Source organism: Anomaloglossus baeobatrachus, chromosome 2, assembly GCF_048569485.1.
Source record: "Anomaloglossus baeobatrachus isolate aAnoBae1 chromosome 2, aAnoBae1.hap1, whole genome shotgun sequence".
NCBI lineage: Eukaryota > Metazoa > Chordata > Amphibia > Anura > Aromobatidae > Anomaloglossus > Anomaloglossus baeobatrachus.
In genome coordinates, this window is record NC_134354.1 from 667160585 (window position 1) to 667180260 (window position 19676).

The 19676-nt window shown below is 46.8% G+C and overlaps 1 protein-coding gene across 2 annotated transcripts in view; it reads right to left on the bottom strand.

Annotated features, from left to right (window-relative positions):
* The window catches only part of AGAP2 (ArfGAP with GTPase domain, ankyrin repeat and PH domain 2), a 547732-nt gene that overhangs the window by 450019 nt on the left and 78037 nt on the right, over nucleotides 1-19676 (bottom strand). The window lies entirely within an intron of this gene.

Genomic DNA, 19676 nt, shown 5'->3' on the forward strand with positions numbered 1-19676 from the left:
CTGCTGCTCGGTGGCTTGAGCGATGGGCCAGATCCCGGGGACTCTAGCGGCGCTCCTCGCCCGTGAGTGAAAGGGGTTTGGTTTTTGGGATAGTCTATTGTCCGTGACGCCACCCACGGTTGTGGTGATTGAGTGGACACCACCGCTGCTCTGCCTGGGGAGCCCGGGAGGGATGGTACGGAGCAGCCAGTTGTTGATTTGCCCCTCCGTGGGTAGGGGTTTTGGTAGTCCCGGGGCCCAGTGATGGGGTTGGAATGGTGGACAGGCGGGATTGAGGCCTGTGGAGGTGCAGGGGCGCAGGGGCAGCGCTGTGCCGCACGGCACGGAGGTACTCACTCAGCCAGTAAACACGACACAGTTCTCGGTAAACAAACGGCTGGTTGGACGGGTCCCTCAGACGGTTAGACTGTTGCCTTCAAACGGGACTTGGTTGTTGGGAGACAGTCGTCCCCTTTACTGACGGATTTGGCAAATTATGGCGACTCCTAGCCTTCCCGGGATCCGAAAGGCCCCTGCCCTGGTGCTGACTGTTCTTTGTATACCGCTCCGGTACCGCCGGGTCACCACCCGTCCGCGGTCCTTTCGGCAACCTCCGAGCAATCTCTCCTGCAGACGATCACCGCCGTCTGCCAACCTTGCTGTCTCAGTCCGGGGCACACACCCGGACCAACTTCAGGCTTCCTGCTGTCACTACCCTCACTTTCTTCCTTCGCCTTCACTGTTTACTCCTTCTACTTCAAACTCCAAACTCTATCTGCCTGGTTTTCCCGCCTCCAGGGCTGTGAACTCCTCGGTGGGCGGAGCCAACCACCTGGCCCACCCCCTGGTGTGGACACCAGCCCCTGGAGGAAGGCAACAAGGATTTTAGTTCTGACCTTGAGTGTACCTGCAGGGAATGTGGGGTGCGTGTGGTGTTGTGACCTGTGACCCCTGGCTTGCCCAGGGCGTCACACCTACATAGTCTTCTTTATACAGTAGGAGAACCCATATAGCCTCCTATTTACAGCATGAGCCTCCACATTGCCACATATATACATTATGATCCCTCACATAGCCCAATATATATAGTTTGAACCCCCACATATCCTATATACATATAAAAAAAACACATATTCAGCTCACATCTGTTCCTCCGGGGCTCTACTTATTCATGATGCTGACTAGTGATGAGCGAGCATGCTTGTTACTACTCGGTACTCGCACGAGTATCACTGTACTCGGTCTACTCGGCGGGGACCGAGTAATCTCGCGATACTCGTGCTGTACTCGTGGTCTTCATTTCTGCATGTTGGCGCTCTTTTGAGAGCCAGCCCTCATGCAGGGATTGGCTGGCAGACCACTGCAATGCCACAGCCCTGTTAGTTGTAGAATTGCAGTGATTGGCCGGCCTGCACAGCGTGACCGAGCCTTTATACCGGCGGGCGCGCTGTGCTCTGCTCACAGCTATCCAGACAGTCAGTGCAGGGAGAGTGTCGCTGCTTCAGGGAAAGGTTTGCGGCCCTTTATAGCTATTTCCGTAGCAGGGCTGCAAACAGTGTGACCAAAAGTCCTTCTCAGGACTATTCTAGTTGTATACAGGCAGGCAGGGTATAGCCAGGTCGGAGTACAGTAGCAGAGTCCTTCTCAGGACTATTGTTGCTGTATACAGGCAGGGTATAGCCAGGTCGGAATACAGGCTAGTGACCAAAAGAGTCCTTGTCAGGACTATTGTAGCAGTATACAGGCAGGCAGGCAGGGTATATAGCCATTCCTAGTGGTGACCGTATACCAGCCTTCATCATATCTGGGGCTGGTGTACACAGTCTAAAACAGTCCACATAGTGTCAGAGTTCTCGTCATTAATTTTTGCTTCTAAAACCTGTTAGGTTCTTAGTGCGTCCGTGCTTGCATTTAAAAACCGCACGTGTGTGCCTGTCGGTGGCAGCGTACAGGTGCACTTGTGTGCGTTTTTACCAAACTATTATATAACGCACAAGTGTAGTGTATAATACACGTCAGTCAGCAGTGGCTGATAGTGTCAGAGTTCTCGTCATTAATTTTTGCTCCTAAAACCTGTTAGGTTCTTAGTGCGTCCGTGCTTGCATTTAAAAACCGCACGTGTGTGCCTGTCGGTGGCAGCGTACAGGTGCACGATTTGCACAAACTTTGATATAACGCCCAAGTCTAGTGAATACACGTCAGCACAGCATTGCAAAATGCGCAAGGGCGTTGGCAAGGAACAAGGAAGTGGACGTGATGGTGGTGCAGGCAGAGGCCGAGGTCGTGGGCAAGCTCTAATTTTGCCACAACAAAAGGCCACATCTAGTCGCTCGCACGTCCTGTCCCAAATTCTTGGGGACCGCAGCAGTACACCGCTCTTGAACCAAGACCAGTGTCAACAGGTTGTTAGTTGGATAGCGGATAATGCTTCCAGTCAGATTGGCACCACCACAAACACTCTTGGGAGCGGTATATTTAAGCGCGGGTACATCATGCCATATCACACCACGGCCCCCCGAAGAAGATTGGGAGCGGTATATTTAAGCGCGGGTACATCATGCCATATCACACCACGGCCCCCCGAAGAAGATATCGCCCATACTCTCGTAATAAACACTCTGTCTTCCACACGGTCAAGTGTCAGTAGCCGTGATACTGCACCGCACATTTCAGAACCTGATCCTCCTTCCTACCACAAGGCTGAGTACACGTCCTCGGACATTAATGATCCCACACTTGGACACTCGGAAGAGCTGTTCACGTTTCCATTCGCACATTCTGGCCTCTCGCCAGCTCATGTTGAAGTGGGTCATGAGGAGATCGTATGTACAGATGGCCAAATATTTGAGCAGCCACGTTCTCACGAAGTTGGCAACGTGTCTCAACAAGGGGTGGACGATGATGAGACACAATTGTCAGGAAGTCAGGAGGAGGAGCAGGGTGCGGAAGAGGAAGACGACGTGGTGGATGATCCAGTAACTGACCCAACCTGGCAGGAGAATATGCAGAGCGAGGACAGCAGTGCACAGGGGGAGGGAGGCGTAGCATCCCAACAGGCAGTAAGAAGCAGGGTGGTGGCTCCAGGCAGAAGTCAGGCAACCGTTCCCCGGAACAACAACACGACACAAGGTGCCTGTACAAATGTTAGGTCTTCCCGAGTCTGGCAGTTTTTTAAGTTGGCTCCAGATGATTCTAAAAAGGCCATTTGCAACACCTGCCGTGCCAGCATCAGCAGGGGTACCAAAACTAGCAGCCTGACCACCACCAGCATGATCAGGCACATGTCAGCCAAGCACCCGACTTTGTGGGAAGTACAACAGAGTCGAGGAGCAGTGCTTGCTAATGTCACTGCTACGTCTTCGCTGGTTGTGCATGCGAGCCAATCCCCTGTCCATGCTGCCTGCGAACAAGCCTCCTCCGGTCCTGCACCTGCAGTTGCCTACGCAGAAATAACACCATCATCAAGCACGTCCTTGTCCCAGCGCAGCGTTCAGTTATCCATTCAGCAAACCTTTGAACGCAGGCGCAAATACACTGCCAACACCCCACATGCCACAGTTCTAAATGCTAACATTTCGCGACTGCTTGCGCTGGAAATGTTGCCTTTTAGGCTGGTGGAGACAGAAGCATTCCGCGACCTGATGGCGGCAGCTGTCCCACGTTACTCGGTCCCCAGCCGCCACTATTTCTCCCGGTGTGCCGTCCCCGCGTTGCATAACCACGTGTCACAAAACATCACACGTGCCCTGAACAATGCTGTTTCACCCAAAGTCCACCTAACCACAGACACGTGGACAAGTGCTTGTGGGCAAGGCCGCTACATCTCGTTGACGGCACACTGGGTTAATATTGTGGAAGCTGGGACCCAGTCTGAGCGAGGGACGGAACACGTCCTTCCCACACCAAGGTTTGCAGGCCCTACCTCAGTCAGTGTTTCACCCACACTCTACAGCTCCGGAATGTCATGCTCTTCAGCCTCCTCCTCCTCCTGCGCATCCTCATCCACTGTACCCTCCACACCAGTCCCAAGCTGGAAGCACTGCAGCACTGCCTCGGCGAAGCGGCAACAGGCTGTGCTGAAGCTAATCTGCATAGGTGACAAACCCCACAATGCAGAAGAGCTGTGGACAGCTCTGAAACAGCAGGCAGATCACTGGCTCACACCTCTGAACCTAAAGCCAGGAAAGGTCGTGTGTGACAATGGCCGGAACCTGGTGGCGGCTTTGAGGCGAGGCCAGCTGACACATGTTCCATGCGTGGCCCATGTGCTCAACCTCGTGGTTCAGCGGTTTCTAAAGTCATACCCAAAGCTGTCTGATCTGCTGGTAAAGTTCGCCGCCTGTCTGCACATTTTCGAAAGTCACCTACTGCTTCAGCCGGCCTTGCCGGCTTTCAGCGCAGTTTGCATCTTCCGGCTCACAGACTGGTGTGTGATGTCCCCACGCGTTGGAATTCAACTCTGCACATGTTGGTCAGGATATGTGAGCAGAAGAGGGCAGTTGTTGAGTACCTGCATCACCTAAGCCGTCGGGAAATGGGTCAAACTCCACACATAACACCCGAGGAGTGGAGATGGATGTCCGACCTATGTACCATCCTCCAAAACTTTGAGGACTCCACCAAGATGGTGAGTGGTGATGACGCCATTATTAGCGTCACCATACCGCTACTCTGCCTTCTAAAACGGTCTCTGCTCAAAACCAAACATGATGCATTGCAGGCGGAGCGCGATGAGTTGCAGCAAGAAACAGTAGTGGGTGTGGGTGATAACACACAGCCCAGCCTCGTCTCATCACAACGTGCAGTGGAGGACTATGACGAGGAGGAGGATGAAGACATGGAGCAAATCTCCGGCCAAATTGAGGTTATGACATGCACACCAGTCATATCCTCGGTTCAGCGTGGCTGGCCAGAGGACAGGGTAGATGAGGAGGAGGAGGAGGAGGAGGAGGAGGACAGCATGTTCAGTCAACGTGTTGGTCAGGCTACTGAAGTCCTGGCTGTTAAGAGTCTGGCGCACATGGCTGACTTTATGGTAAGCTGCCTGTCTCGTGACCCTCGCGTTAAGAACATCTTGGCCGACAATCATTACTGGTTGGTAACACTGTTAGACCCACGCTACAAGGAGAACTTTATGTCTCTTATTCCCGAGGCGGAGAGGTCAACCAAAATGCAGCAGTTCCGGAAGGCCATAGTCACGGAAGTAGGCAAAGCATTCCCCTCACAAAACGCTAGCGGCATAGGTCAGGAATCAGTGGACAACCAAGGCGTACAGCCGAGAGAGGCACAAGTCCAATCCGCCAGAGGTAGGGGAGCAGTCTTTAAGATGTGGGACAGTTTTCTCAGCCCCTCACGTACCACAGCCCCTGAGGTGCGGGGTAGTGCCACAAGAAATCCTAAGTTTGCCCAGATGCTCAAGGAGTACCTTGCAGATCGAACAACTGTACTCCGACATTCCTCTGTGCCTTACAATTATTGGGTATCCAAGGTGGACACGTGGCATGAATTGGCTCTCTACGCCTTGGAAGTCCTGGCCTGCCCTGCCGCTAGCGTTTTGTCAGAGCGTGTTTTTAGTGCCGCAGGTGGAATCATTACAGATAAACGCACTCGCCTGTCGACTGAAAATGCTGATAGGCTGACTCTGATCAAGATGAACAAGGGTTGGATTGGGCCAGACTTCACCACACCACCAGCAAATGAGAGCGGAATTTAAAGTTTGTAACGGGAATTTGCCATGTACCTCCAGTCACCCATGGGTACACACTTCTGGACTTTGGATAATCGCTGGACTGCTCCTCCTTCTCCTCATGCGCCACCATGATGACCGTTACAAGAGTTAGGCCTTTGTTTCAGGTATACCCCCAGTGGTAAATTTTTTCGCCCATTCTTTGCAGAATGGACATTACAACGACAGGAGACCCGCTCCTTTGCAATGGGAACAATGTTTTGAGGCCCTCATGCACGTCTCTATGCAGGGACAACGTGGAGCCTCCCAATTTTTGGCTGCCCTGCCAAAGGGCTATACTATAATACACCCACTTCCTGACAGTGGACACTTAATGTTTTGAGGCCCTCATGCACGTCTCTATCCAGGGACAACGTGGAGCCTCCCAATTTTTGGCTGCCCTGCCAAAGGGCTATACTATAATACACCCACTTCCTGACAATGGACACTTAATGTTTTGAGGCCCTCATGCACGTCTCTATCCAGGGACAACGTGGAGCCTCCCAATTTTTGGCTGCCCTGCCAAAGGGCTATACTATAATACACCCACTTCCTGACAATGGACACTTAATGTTTTGAGGCCCTCATGCACGTCTCTATACAGGGACAACGTGGAGCCTCCCAATTTTTGGCTGCCCTGCCAAAGGGCTATACTATAATACACCCACTTCCTGACAATGGACACTTAATGTTTTGAGGCCCTCATGCACGTCTCTATCCAGGGACAACGTGGAGCCTCCCAATTTTTGGCTGCCCTGCCTAAGGGCTATACTATAATACACCCACTTCCTGACAATGGACACTTAATGTTTTGAGGCCCTCATGCACGTCTCTATCCAGGGACAACGTGGAGCCTCCCAATTTTTGGCTGCCCTGCCTAAGGGCTATACTACAATAGACCCACTTCCTTACAATGGGCACTTCAGGTTTACAGGCCATCATGCACGTCTGTATGCAGGGGCATTGGTGAACCTCACAATTTTGGACTGCCCTGGCAAAGGAAAATACTACAAAGACTCAGTTCCTCAAAATGGGCACATTAGACTCAGAGGCCTTTATGTACGTCTCTTCTCAGGGACATCAGAGTGCCACACAATGTTTTACGTAAAATCTTTCATGTATTGATCTCAAAAAGTAACATACATTAGCTCTATCTCACTATTGGGTATGTGCCCTTAACATTTCCGCCATGAAAAATCATTTTGGTGTCATTTTGGAAGGTTTTCTGGTGAGTCCGTAAAAATGGCGTAAAACGAGGACAAAATTGTTCACAGCTGTGACTTTTGAGTGATAAATGCTTCAAGGGGTCTTCCCCATGCTGTTGCCATGTCATTTGAGCACTCTTCTGAGACTTTTGTGCCATTTTTAGGGTTTCTACATGCTGCCGGTGGTCATTTCACAAAAATACTCGGGTCTCCCATAGGATAACATTGGGCTCGTTGCTCGGGCCGAGTACACGAGTATCTTGGGAGGCTCGGCCCGAGCTTCGAGCACCCGAGCTTTTTAGTACTCGCTCATCACTAATGCTGACACATACATTCTGGTGCCAGCACTGGCTAATGTCATCGTGCCAGCGATGGGAGCTCCTCTGGAGCTGAGCTGCCATTCTGTATTGCCGGCAATGTAGTTCCAGTAAACTGCTTGGAGATTTGTGCTGGAGGAACATGAGGGAGGTATGTGTTGCTGCACAAAACATTATAATGAGTGCAATGTGGCCATGGGTCCCCCCGGAACTACGAGCCCCAGGCGGTAGCGTAAATTGCCCTCATTATAATTCATCTATGGATGAAGTGCAAAGAAAAAGTTAATATTTTGCTGGGCCATGTAGCTGGGGGATTTTAAGGAACCAAAAGGGGAATTTCATGGAAGTTTCAGGAGTAAAGTGGGCTTTACACGCTACGATACATCTAACGAGATGTCGGCGGGGTCACGTCGTAAGTGACGCACATCCGGCATTGTTAGTGATATCGTAGCGTGTGACAGCTACGTGCGACGGTGAACAGGCAGAAATACTCACCTTATCGTTCATCGTTGACACGTCGCTCATTTTCAAAAAATCGAACGTCCGGTTGTTCATTGTTCCCGAGGCAGCACACATCGCTCCGTGTGACACCCCGGGAACGATGAACTGCAGCTTACCTGCGTCCCGCCAGCAATGCGGAAGGAAAAAAGTGGGCAGGATGTTACGTCCCGCTCATCTCCGCCCCTCCGCTTCTATTGGCCGGCTGCCGTGTGACGTCGCTGTGACGTCCAACGTCCCTCCCCCTTCAGGAAGTGGATGTTCGCCGCCCAGAGCGAGGTCGTTTGGAAGGTAAGTGCGTGTGATGGGGCGTTACAGCATTGTGCGAGACGGGCAACAAATTACCCGTGCCGCACAAAAGATGGGGGCGGGTGCGATCGCAAATGCGATCGCGCGAAAAATTGACACATGTAAAGCAGCCTTTAGTGTCCAGAATGTGTCAGTAAGGGGAGTGACATTGCCAAACTGTCATACAGGAGTGTATGGGGAGGAAAGCTCAGCATCTGGAGTACAGAGCCAATGATCTGAAGGAGGTAACTATAGGTTTGTGGGGACCCTGAAACAGAACAGTAGAATAAAGGGATTGAAGCTGATGGAGGCTGATATGTAGGCCAGTCCTGGGGGTATTTAGGAGGAGATTATGGGTTTTCCAGGCTGGGACATGAGTATTGCAATGGAGTGAGCTGATAAAGTTAACTGGAGAATGCGGGCCCTTAGTCAGATATGCTGTCTTACTGTAACGTTACTCACTCATAAGAATTTTGTTTTGTCATCTGCGGCCACAAAGCATAAACCTCTGTATTGTGCCGAAGATGTAAGAGTCAAGTATGATATTTCTGCTACCTTTTTTGTACGTTTTATACCCATTCCGTCAGTAAATAGCAGTTTATTTTTGTATCTTGAAATGATTCCTTCCTTATGAGGTTACTGGGTCTGGTTTTCTTTACCACCTACCAATATCCAGTCTGGAATTAAGATTAGGAAAAGAGACATCATCACATGCACACCCAAGGACCCTCTTCATTTTTGTTAAAGACCACAACTACATGTCTCGCTTAGGCGACCCTTACGGATATGCTAATGATCTGCAGATAAATATCTGATGTGTACTGCCAGTTTAAAACTGACAATACTGATATCTTTCTAAGCACAAGACATCTGAAAATTACTGTTTATTTCATTGTGAAGATAAGCCAAAAATGACAATCCTACTTTCTAATGATACTGAGGTTCTTTTGAGCAACATGAACAAAGACGAAAGGCCAATCTTGTCATTCCTAATAATTATGGCCAAATGTTATATATATATATATATATATATACCGTATTTTTCGCTTTATAAGACGCACTTTTGTTCCCCCAAATTTTGGGGGAAAGTAGGGGGTGCGTCTTATAATCCGAATATACGGGAGGGGGGGTGTATGTATGTATATACATATATACAGAGTCCAGTGGAGGTGCGGGCAGCTCTGGAGCGGTGCTGGGGGCTGCTGGGGGCAGGAAAAGCTGGCAGCGGCAGCGTTTGATCTCCTGCTCCCGCTCATATAATATACACAGCCGCTGTCCATCAGGAGCGTGGTGCTGAAACTGCATCGTGCTGATGGGCTGGGGGAGCTGCACATATTATATCTGCCTGTGCTTACCTTAGATCGCACAGGATCCCCCCTCCCCCTGTGTTAGCTATAGCCTCCCGTGCTGCTGCCCATAGTAAAATAATAAACTCTTTACTCACCTCCTCCAGCGTCTGCCCAGTCTCCCTGCTGCTGTGATTAGGCACGCAGAGATATCTCTCTGCTGTCCCGATCACATGACCTGCACTAGAACCAGGAAGTAGGAAGTGCAGGAGACAGGAGGAGCTCAACCCCGAGGAGGGAGACACAAGACAAGACAGTGCTGCAGAAGGTAAGGAAAGAGTTTATTTTACCAAAAGCAGCAACATGGGGGCAATATGTAACAGAGGGTGATATCTGCCTGCCCCAATGGGCCTGTCTGCTTGCCCCAGTGGGCCTGTCTGCCTGCCCCAGTGGGCCTGTCTGCCTGCCACAGTGGGCCTGTCTGCCTGCCACAGTGGGCCTGTCTGCCTGCCACAGTGGGCCTGTCTGCCAGCCACAGTGGGCCTGTCTGCCAGCCACAGTGGGCCTGTCTGCCTGCCACAGTGGGCCTTTCTGCCTGCCCCAGTGGGCCTGTCTGCCTGCCCAGTGGGCCTGTCTGCCTGCCCCAGTGGGCCTGTCTGCCAGCCACAGTGGGCCTGTCTGCCTGCCCCAGTGGGCCTGTCTGCCTGCCCTAGTGGGCCTGTCTGCCTGCCACAGTGGGCCTGTCTGCCTGCCACAGTGGGCCTGTCTGCCTGCTAGAGTGGGCCTGTATGCCAGCCACAGTGGGCCTGTATGCCAGCCACAGTGGGCCTGTGTGCCAGCCACAGTGGGCCTGTGTGCCAGCCAGAGTGGGCCTGTGTGCCAGCCATAGAGGATGTGTGCCAGCCATAGGGGAAATGTGGCATCACTGGGGGACGTGTTCAATATAAGGTGGCCATATCCAGATTAAGGGGGCTAATTTTAGGATGAGGGGGCTATGAGGGACATATACCCTATATTATTTGTTAGACGGACACTGGCATTATAAGACGGACCCCATTTATTAAAAAATTCCCTATTCCTTCACCAAATTTGGGGGTGCGTCTTATAATCAGGTGCGTCTTATAAAGCGAAAAATACGGTATATATATATATATATATATATATATATATATATACAAACCTACAGTGGGTACGGAAAGTATGCACACTGCTTTACATTTTTCACTCTTTCATTGCAGCCATTTGGTAAATTCAAAAAAGTTCATTTTTTTTATCATTAATGTACACTGCACCCCATCTTGACAGCAAAAAAACTGAAATGTAGACATTTTTGCAAATTTATTAAACAAGAAAAACTGAAATATCACATGGTCATGAGTATTTAGACCCTTTGCTCAGACACTCATATTTAAGTCACATGCTGTCCATTTTCTTGTGATCCTCCTTGAGATGGTTCTATTTCTTCATTGGAGTCCAGCTGTGTTTAATTAAACTGGTAGGACTTGATTTGGAAAGGCTCACACCTGTCTATATAAGATTTCACAGCTCACAGTGCATGTCAGACCAAAATGGAATCATGAGGTCAAAGGAACTGCCCAAGGAGCTCAGAGACAGAATTGTGGCAAGATACAAATCTGGCCAAGGTTACAAAAGAATTTTTGATGTACTCAAGGTTCCTAAGAGCACAGTGGCCTCTATAATCCTTAAATGGAAGAAGTTTGGGACCACCAGAACTTTTCCTGGACCTGGTTGTCCAGCCAAACTGAGCAATCGTGGGAGAAGAGCCTTGGTGAGAGAGGAAAAGAAGAACCCCAAGATCACTGTGGCTGAGCTCCAGAGATGCAGTAGGGAGATGGGAGAAAGTTCCACAAAGTCAACTATCACTGCAGCTCTCCACCAGTAGGGCCTTTATGGCAGAGTGGCTGACAGAAGCCTCTCCTCAGTGTAAGACATATGAAAGACTGCATAGAGTTTGCAAAATCACACATGAAGGACTATAAGATTTTCTGATGAGATGAAGATAAAACTTTTTGGTGATAATTCTAAGTAGTATGTGTGAAGAAAACCAGGCACTGCTCATCACCTACCCAATACAATCCCAACATCGAAACATGGTGGTGGCAGCATCATGCTATGGGGTGTTTTTCAGCTGCAGGGACAGGATGACTGGTTGCAATTGAAGGAAAGATGAATGTGGCCAAGTACAGAGATATCCTGGAAGAAAAACTCTCCCAGAGTGCTCTTGACCTCAGACTTGGCCGAAGGTTTACCTTCTAACAAGACAATGACCCTAAGCACACAGCTAAAATAACAAAGGAGTGGCTTCAGAACAACTCTGTGACCATTCTTGACTGGCCCAGCCAGAACCCTGACCTAAATCCAATTGAGAATCTCTGGAGAGACCTGAAAATGGCTGTCCACCAACCTTCACCATCCAACCTGATGGAACTGGAGAAGATGTGTGAGGAAGAATGCCAGAGGATCCCCAAATCCAGGTGTGAAAAACCTGTTTCATCATTCCCAAGGAGACTCATGGCTGTACTATCTCAAAAGGGTGCTTCTACTCCATACTACGCAAAGGGTCTGAATTCTTATGACCATGTGATATTTCAGTTTTTCTTGTTTAATACAGTTGCAAAAATTTCTACATTTCTGTTTTTTTTCTGTGAAGATGGGTTGAAGAGTGTACATTAATGAGAAAAATGAACTTTTTTGAATTTACCAAATGGCTGCAATGAAACAAAGTGAAAAATTTAGAGGGGTCTGAATACTTTCTGTACCTACTGAATATAGTGTGTGTGTGTGTGTGTGTGTGTGTGTGTGTGTGTGTGTGTGTGTGTGTGTGTGTGTGTGTGTGTGTGTGTGTGAAAATAGATATGATATTGAAAACAAGTTGTGGAATGCCTAAGTCAGTTCATGATCTTTTTGGAAAAGGTCACAGGGTATAATTAGAAGATTAAAGTGTAGGTAATTAACTAAACCTGTCATACCCATTGGGTATAAACAGGTTTTTTTTTATAAGACAGAAGAGAAAGACATTATTTAAAATGTACTAAAGCAGACAAAATTGTAAAGAATTCAGACAAATGCCTATAATTAACTATATTATATACATCTATTTTTTGAATAAGAACAATTAAACCTCCGCCATAGTTATGATGTGCAGTCAGGTGAAATTGCTTTCTCTGAAGTCTTATCATTTCTGAAAAAGTTAAAATGAACACCAGAAAATTACATAGCAAATGCAATATAATTACGTGACATTTATGGGGAAGTTCAACTCCAAAAAAACAACAACCGGTTGCAAATACAGTCGATGCTATCATCTATGGTGTTTAAAACTTTAAAGAACGATATTTCTTACTTCTAAAGTAAAAGAACTTGGAGGAGTGGATTGTGGATAGCGATTATTTCCATGTTTTTGTATTGGAAAAAGGATCCACCAGAGGATCTTCCCATGGTCATTTCTAATACTACAAATATATAAAAAAGACTGACCTGCACATTCAACAGGTGTGAACAGGTGCTAGCTGAAAACACAATATATGTATAACAGTCTGATATATGTTTTAAGTGCCTTTCTTTCTGACTGAGCACTCCGACCTATAACCAGGCGGTGTCCATCCTCCTTTATAGCTGGATCCTAGCTGCCCAGACATGTAGGTTTTTAACCCAGATAGAGGCATTTTAAGTTAGGGTCCCAGTATATGAGATCACCTAGTTGTTGGTTATCGGGCTTACATGCATTGGCCAATACATAAGCTAAATAACTCTTTTTTCAAATATTCCTATAGCAGTAATACAATACCAGAGTTCCCTTATTCATTGTTAGTATTCTAGAGTGCAGCTGTATGTAATTTTGCATTTCTAATGCTAGACCCAAAATAAGTATTCCAGCAATATTGGAGGAAGCAGGTTAGATACATGGAACAGTCATGTACCACCATAGTGCTTTAACCATGTTTGCTGCCTAAAATCTTGAATCTACCTAATGCCCAGAATTATGAACCACTGGTTGACAGTCAGGACATAACACTCATCCAGAAGGACTATTTTACATGTACTTTGCTGCTCCAATTTAGGGTACTTTCACACCTCCGGTTTTTCTTCTGCGGCACAATCCGGCACTTTGCAGGAAAATCGCAACCGTTTTTTTTTGCTGCCGGTTGCGATTTTCCTGCATAGACTTTAATTAGTGCCGCATTGTGCCGCATGGCCTTGCGTTCCATCCGGTTTTTGCCGCATGCGGCAGATTTAGCCGATGCGGCGGCCGGATGGAACGTTGCCTGGCACGTTTTTTCGTGCGGCAAAAAAAACCGCATCGCGCCGCATTCGGCCGATGCGGCGCATCTCTCAATGCATGCCTATGGCGGCCGGATGCGGCGCGATGCGGCAAATACCGCATCCGGCCGCCGCATGCGGTTTTTGCCACTGCGCATGCTCAGTAGCATGCCGCAAGCGGCAAAAACCGGGCGGGCCGCATGGGAAAAACTTATGCAAAGGATGCGGTGTTTTCACCGCATCCGTTGCATAGCTTGCACAGCCGGATTGAGCCGCAGGGCTCAAGCCGGATGTGTGAAAGTAGCCTTAGTGTTAAAACAATTCAGAAACTAAATCATTAGCTATCAATCCAATCACCACTGTTTGAAAAATGGATTAGGATAGAATACAATCCAAGGGAGCGAGAGTGGTTAGTACCTTCTCACATTCCTGGGATCACTGCAGCCCATAGCAATCAGCAAGTTAGCACTTACTCTGTACATTGATGATAACCTAAGTTTAAAGTGGATCTGTCAGCAGGCTTTTGGACTCTTAACTACAGGCGTGGCTTTGAAGCTAATTAAAATGATACTCTTTTTGAAGAAATCTATTTTGCAGTTCATCTGTAATAAACCCTGCAAGTTTTATACTAAAGAGGGGTAAGTGCAACCGGGCTGCACATTGTCTTCTCCTGCCTATCTATGTAAAATCCACACTCCGACCTGTCTATAACTGACAGGTCACTGCTGATTCCTGACCAGCCTCCTCTGGCTGAAATCTCATGCAGGCATCATCATTGAAGGAGGTTGAGCATGCGAAGATCGATTTCTCAACTCAATGACGGAAAATACTGCGCATGCCCAGCCCCAAGCAATGACGTTGCCTGCATGAGATTTTGGCAAGAGGAGGCAGGTCAAAAAAAGACAGAAACCTGTCAATCATTGACTGGAGGCAGTGAGGTGTAAAAAATGTGGGTAGGCAGGAGAAAACAAAGTGCAGCATCCAGCCCAGCTGCACGTGCACCTCATTAGCATAATGTGACATCGTGATATGTACTGCAAGTATTTAAGAGTTAATATCCTAGTAATTATGTTATATCCATATAGATCGTCTTCACATACTGCCTCAAAAAGATCAGTCATTCCTGTACTAGCGGAGCTGACCTTGATCTAGGTTGACAGATTCGCTGCTCAGTAGCGTTAGTAGTACTGCAGTACAGTGATTCATTCGGTAGTGTTTACTCATCCGATCCCGCTGCTTATGTGTGACGAACACAGCAGAAAGTAAGACATAAATATACAATATTTCACAGTTAATAATTGTAAATTGATTCACACTATAAATTGTAATTTACAGTAAATTCAGTCCAGCTGGACATGCTAAGGAGTTGGGACAATTTAGAGTAAAATTATGAAACCAACGTACTCCAATAATTATTGTTTCTTCTATATTAAATGTATCCACAAAATATTCTTATTCCATTCAAATGTTAATAAATCAATTAGCAAAAGATACTAGTAATGATCAAAAAAGTAACTTGATGCATTTCACCATTTTGTGATTTTTTCATAAATGTAGATAAATGACATCTCGGCTGGACTCACAGATCATATCACTCGGCACGGCTGCACACTCTCCGGACAAGAGCATCTCACCTACTTAGAAATACATGCAGCCGACCCGCTCCTGTCAGGAGGGAAGCCGGCCGCGCCGGGTGATGCGATGCGACACTCCTGCTAGTCACTCTCAAGTGTGACTCCGGAATGTGCATCCTTGCAGTCCACATTGGTATTTAAAGCGCCGGCGGCCGGCAAGACACAATGGCTGGCCCAAGCACTGCGGCCCCAGAAAATTTCATCATGGGCCACATAAGGCCCGTGGGCTGGAGGTTCCCCACCCCTTATTACTCACAGCAAGTTGGGCTGCAGTGTGTACATCGCCCTGGCCAAAAACTGATGCTCTAGCAGGATACAGCTAAACCCCCACTAAGTGGAGACATCACAGGTGCAGGAGAAGCACATCACACACACACCTTCATGGAATGGAGGGGAGGTGACTGCTAGATGATAAAACTGCACACAAGTGGCTTGCATAGAGCGCTGTTCACATGCAGATGACACAGTCACAAACCCGCAGCCTATTAGGTAACGCCCTTCTATTAGATCAGGCGGGCTGCCAAGCCGTACTCCACTGTATATCATGCACGGACAGACACTCTACAATGCAAGGCCCAACAGAAAGGGGCCTGGCTGTATCCTGTACAAACAAAAAAATATGAGGTTTTTGTTGGTATTTATGGCCATAAAACGTAAGCCTACACCCTCGTCAAGGGACCTCATGTCTGTAGGTCCCTACACTAAATATAAAAAAAGCAACAATAAGAGGATAATGTCCTCCAAAAATCAAGTATTACTCACAGCAAGTTGGGCTGCAGTGTGTACATCGCCCTGGCCAAAAACTGATGCTCTAGCAGGATACAGCTAAACCCCCACTAAGTGGAGACATCACAGGTGCAGGAGAAGCACATCACACACACACCTTCATGGAATGGAGGGGAGGTGACTGCTAGATGATAAAACTGCACACAAGTGGCTTGCATAGAGCGCTGTTCACATGCAGATGACACAGTCACAAACCCGCAGCCTATTAGGTAACGCCCTTCTATTGGATCAGGCGGGCTGCCAAGCCGTACTCCACTGTATATCATGCACGGACAGACACTCTACAATGCAAGGCCCAACAGAAAGGGGCCTGGCTGTATCCTGTACAAACAACTTGCTGCATTGTAGAGTGTCTGTCCGTGCATGATATACAGTGGAGTACGGCTTGGCAGCCCGCCTGATCTAATAGAAGGGCGTTACCTAATAGGCTGCGGGTTTGTGACTGTGTCATCTGCATGTGAACAGCGCTCTATGCAAGCCACTTGTGTGCAGTTTTATCATCTAGCAGTCACCTCCCCTCCATTCCATGAAGGTGTGTGTGTGATGTGCTTCTCCTGCACCTGTGATGTCTCCACTTAGTGGGGGTTTAGCTGTATCCTGCTAGAGCATCAGTTTTTGGCCAGGGCGATGTACACACTGCAGCCCAACTTGCTGTGAGTAATACTTGATTTTTGGAGGACATTATCCTCTTATTGTTGCTTTTTTTAGGTTCCCCACCCCTGAGCGAAAGTGATATCTCTATCTTCATAGATAAATATTGTTGGATAGTATTTGTAAAAAGAAAACATTTTGCAATAGATTACTTTCTGAGATATTAACACTTATATTTTGCTAATAGTTCATTGTCTAGGAGACAGAACACCACTGCTACCTACAGTCATATGAAAAAGTTTGGGCACCCGTATTAATGTTAACCTTTTTTCTTTATAACAATTTGGGTTTTTGCAACAGCTATTTCAGTTTCATATATCTAATAACTGATGGACTCAGTAATATTTCTGGATTGAAATGAGGTTTATTGTACTAACAGAAAATGTGCAATCCGCATTTAAACAAAATTTGACCGGTGCAAAAGTATGGGCACCCTTATCAATTTCTTGATTTGAACACTCCTAACTACTTTTTACTGACTTACTAAAGCACTAAATTGGTTTTGTAACCTCATTGAGCTTTGACCTTCATAGGCAGGTGTATCCAATCATGAGAAAAGGTATTTAAGGTGGCCACTTGCAAGTTGTTCTCCTATTTGAATCTCCTATGAAGAGTGGCATCATGGGCTCCTCAAAACAACTCTTAAATGATCTGAAAACAAAGATTATTCAACATAGTTGTTCAGGGGAAGGATACAAAAAGTTGTCTCAGAGATTTAAACTGTCAGTTTCCACTGTGAGGAACATAGTAAGGAAATGGAAGAACACAGGTACAGTTCTTGTTAAGCCCAGAAGTGGCAGGCCAAGAAAAATATCAGAAAGGTAGAGAAGAAGAATAGTGAGAACAGTGAAGGACAATCCACAGACCACCTCCAAAGACCTGCAGAATCATCTTGCTGCAGATGGTGTCATTGTGCATCGGTCAACAATACAGCGCACTTTGCACAAGGAGAAGCTGTATGGGAGAGTGATGCGAAAGAAGCCATTTCTGCAAGCACTCCACAAACAGAGTCGCCTGAGGTATGCAAAAGCACATTTGGACAAGCCAGTTACATTTTGGAAGAAGGTCCTGTGGACTGATGAAACAAAGATTGAGTTGTTTGGTCATACATAAAGGCATTATGCATGGAGGCAAAAAAACACGGCATTCCAAGAAAAGCACTTGCTACCCACAGCAAAATTTGGTGGAGGTTCCATCATGCTTTGGGGCTGTGTGGCCAATGCCGGCACCGGGAATCTTGTTAAAGTTGAGCATCGCATGGATTCAACTCAGTATCAGCAGATTCTTGACAATAATGTGCAAGAATCAGTGACACAGTTGAAGTTAGGCAGGGGATGGATATTTCAGCAAGACAATGATCCAAAGCACTGCTCCAAATCTACTCAGGCATTCATGCAGAGGAACAATTACAATGTTCTGGAATGGCCATCCCAGTCCCCAGACCTGAATATCATTGAACATCTGTGGGATGATTTGAAGCGTGCTGTCCATGCTCGGCAACCATCAAACTTAACTGAACTGGAATTGTTTTGTAAACGGGAATGGTCAAATATACCTTCATCCAGGATCCAGGAATTCATTAAAAGCTACAGGAAGCCACTAGAGGCTGTGATTTTTGCAAAAGGAGGATCTACAAAATATTAATGTCACTTTTATGTTGAGGTGCTCATAGTTTTGCACCGGTCAAATTTTGTTTAAATGCGGATTGCACATTTTCTGTTAGTACAATAAACCTCATTTCAATCCAGAAATATTACTCAGTCCATCAGTTATTAGATATATGAAACTGAAATAGCTGTTGCAAAAACCCTAATTGTTATGAAGAAAAAAGGTTAACATTAATAGGGGTGCCCAAACTTTTTCATATGACTGTACCTTGTAAGCACTAGGTTAAAGAGGCCTGGGGTTAGGAGGGAACAATACAGTCCAGTGAACCTGGGCAGATCAATAACAATGCTTACAAGCTGAGCAGAAAAGAGCTTGTTAGCGCTGCACATATTAGCTGTCTCATTGCAATGATCGGTCTCCAGTAATGGGGATACTTACCGTATTTATTTTTGGAGTAAAAACTTGGAAAGTATGAATTTACAACAGCACCAGATTCACGTCAATTAATCTGTTTCTGAATCGAACGCGTGTAATATGAATGGTGATTTGTTTTTGCATCCCATTGTTATGCCCTAACTATTGTAGACCATTGTAGTCCATAAGCGTTATCAAAATTGGTCAAGCTCATGGAGTTTCACATTTCCTTAAAATTACTTTTACTGAGAAAAGGCTATTGTTTAAAAGGTTATACTTCTAAGAGGATACATTAAAGCCTAAAGGACCCGTTACACGTGTGAGCAGCGAGGGATCAGAAGATGCGGTGATGACCTGACCGGTGGCGGTGAGAAATGGGACCGAAGAAGTGAGTACTATGGTACAAGGATTTTTTTTTTAGTTTTTTAACTTTTTAAAGTTCCTTTATGATGCCAGTGGTGCCATATTGCTGTATCAGCATGAAAGTGATAATGCGGATAATCTAGTAGAACTCAATTCCGCTCGGTTTTATTCGCCCATCTCTACAGATAGGCATCCTATCATAGCTCCTAAACTAGATTTGTCTTAGAAATTAGTGCAGAAGAATAGCGAGACAACTAAAGTGTAGGATGGCGATAGACAAGAAGAGGATTTTTTATTTATCTTTGCTAACTAAAATGAGAATAAACTTTTTTGCTGGCAGATCCACAGACTTCTTTTATCTGTATTATCAGCACTTAATCGAAGCCCCGGCAGGAAACAATGGGCTTGTTGTGTAAGTACGGTCCAAGACCTTTGGGTTATTAAGTAGCTGATTTCTATGTAAGTCAGAAGTATGAAGTCTTGTATTGTAAGTCGAGCGCTAAACATTGTGGGTGACTCATTCTAACTGCACAGCACAGTACCAGGATGCCATGGAAACCGGTCTATTTTTGATAGGAGCATATGTATAAGTGAACAGAGAACGCTTCTATGATACATTTTTTATAAAGACTATTGTGGGT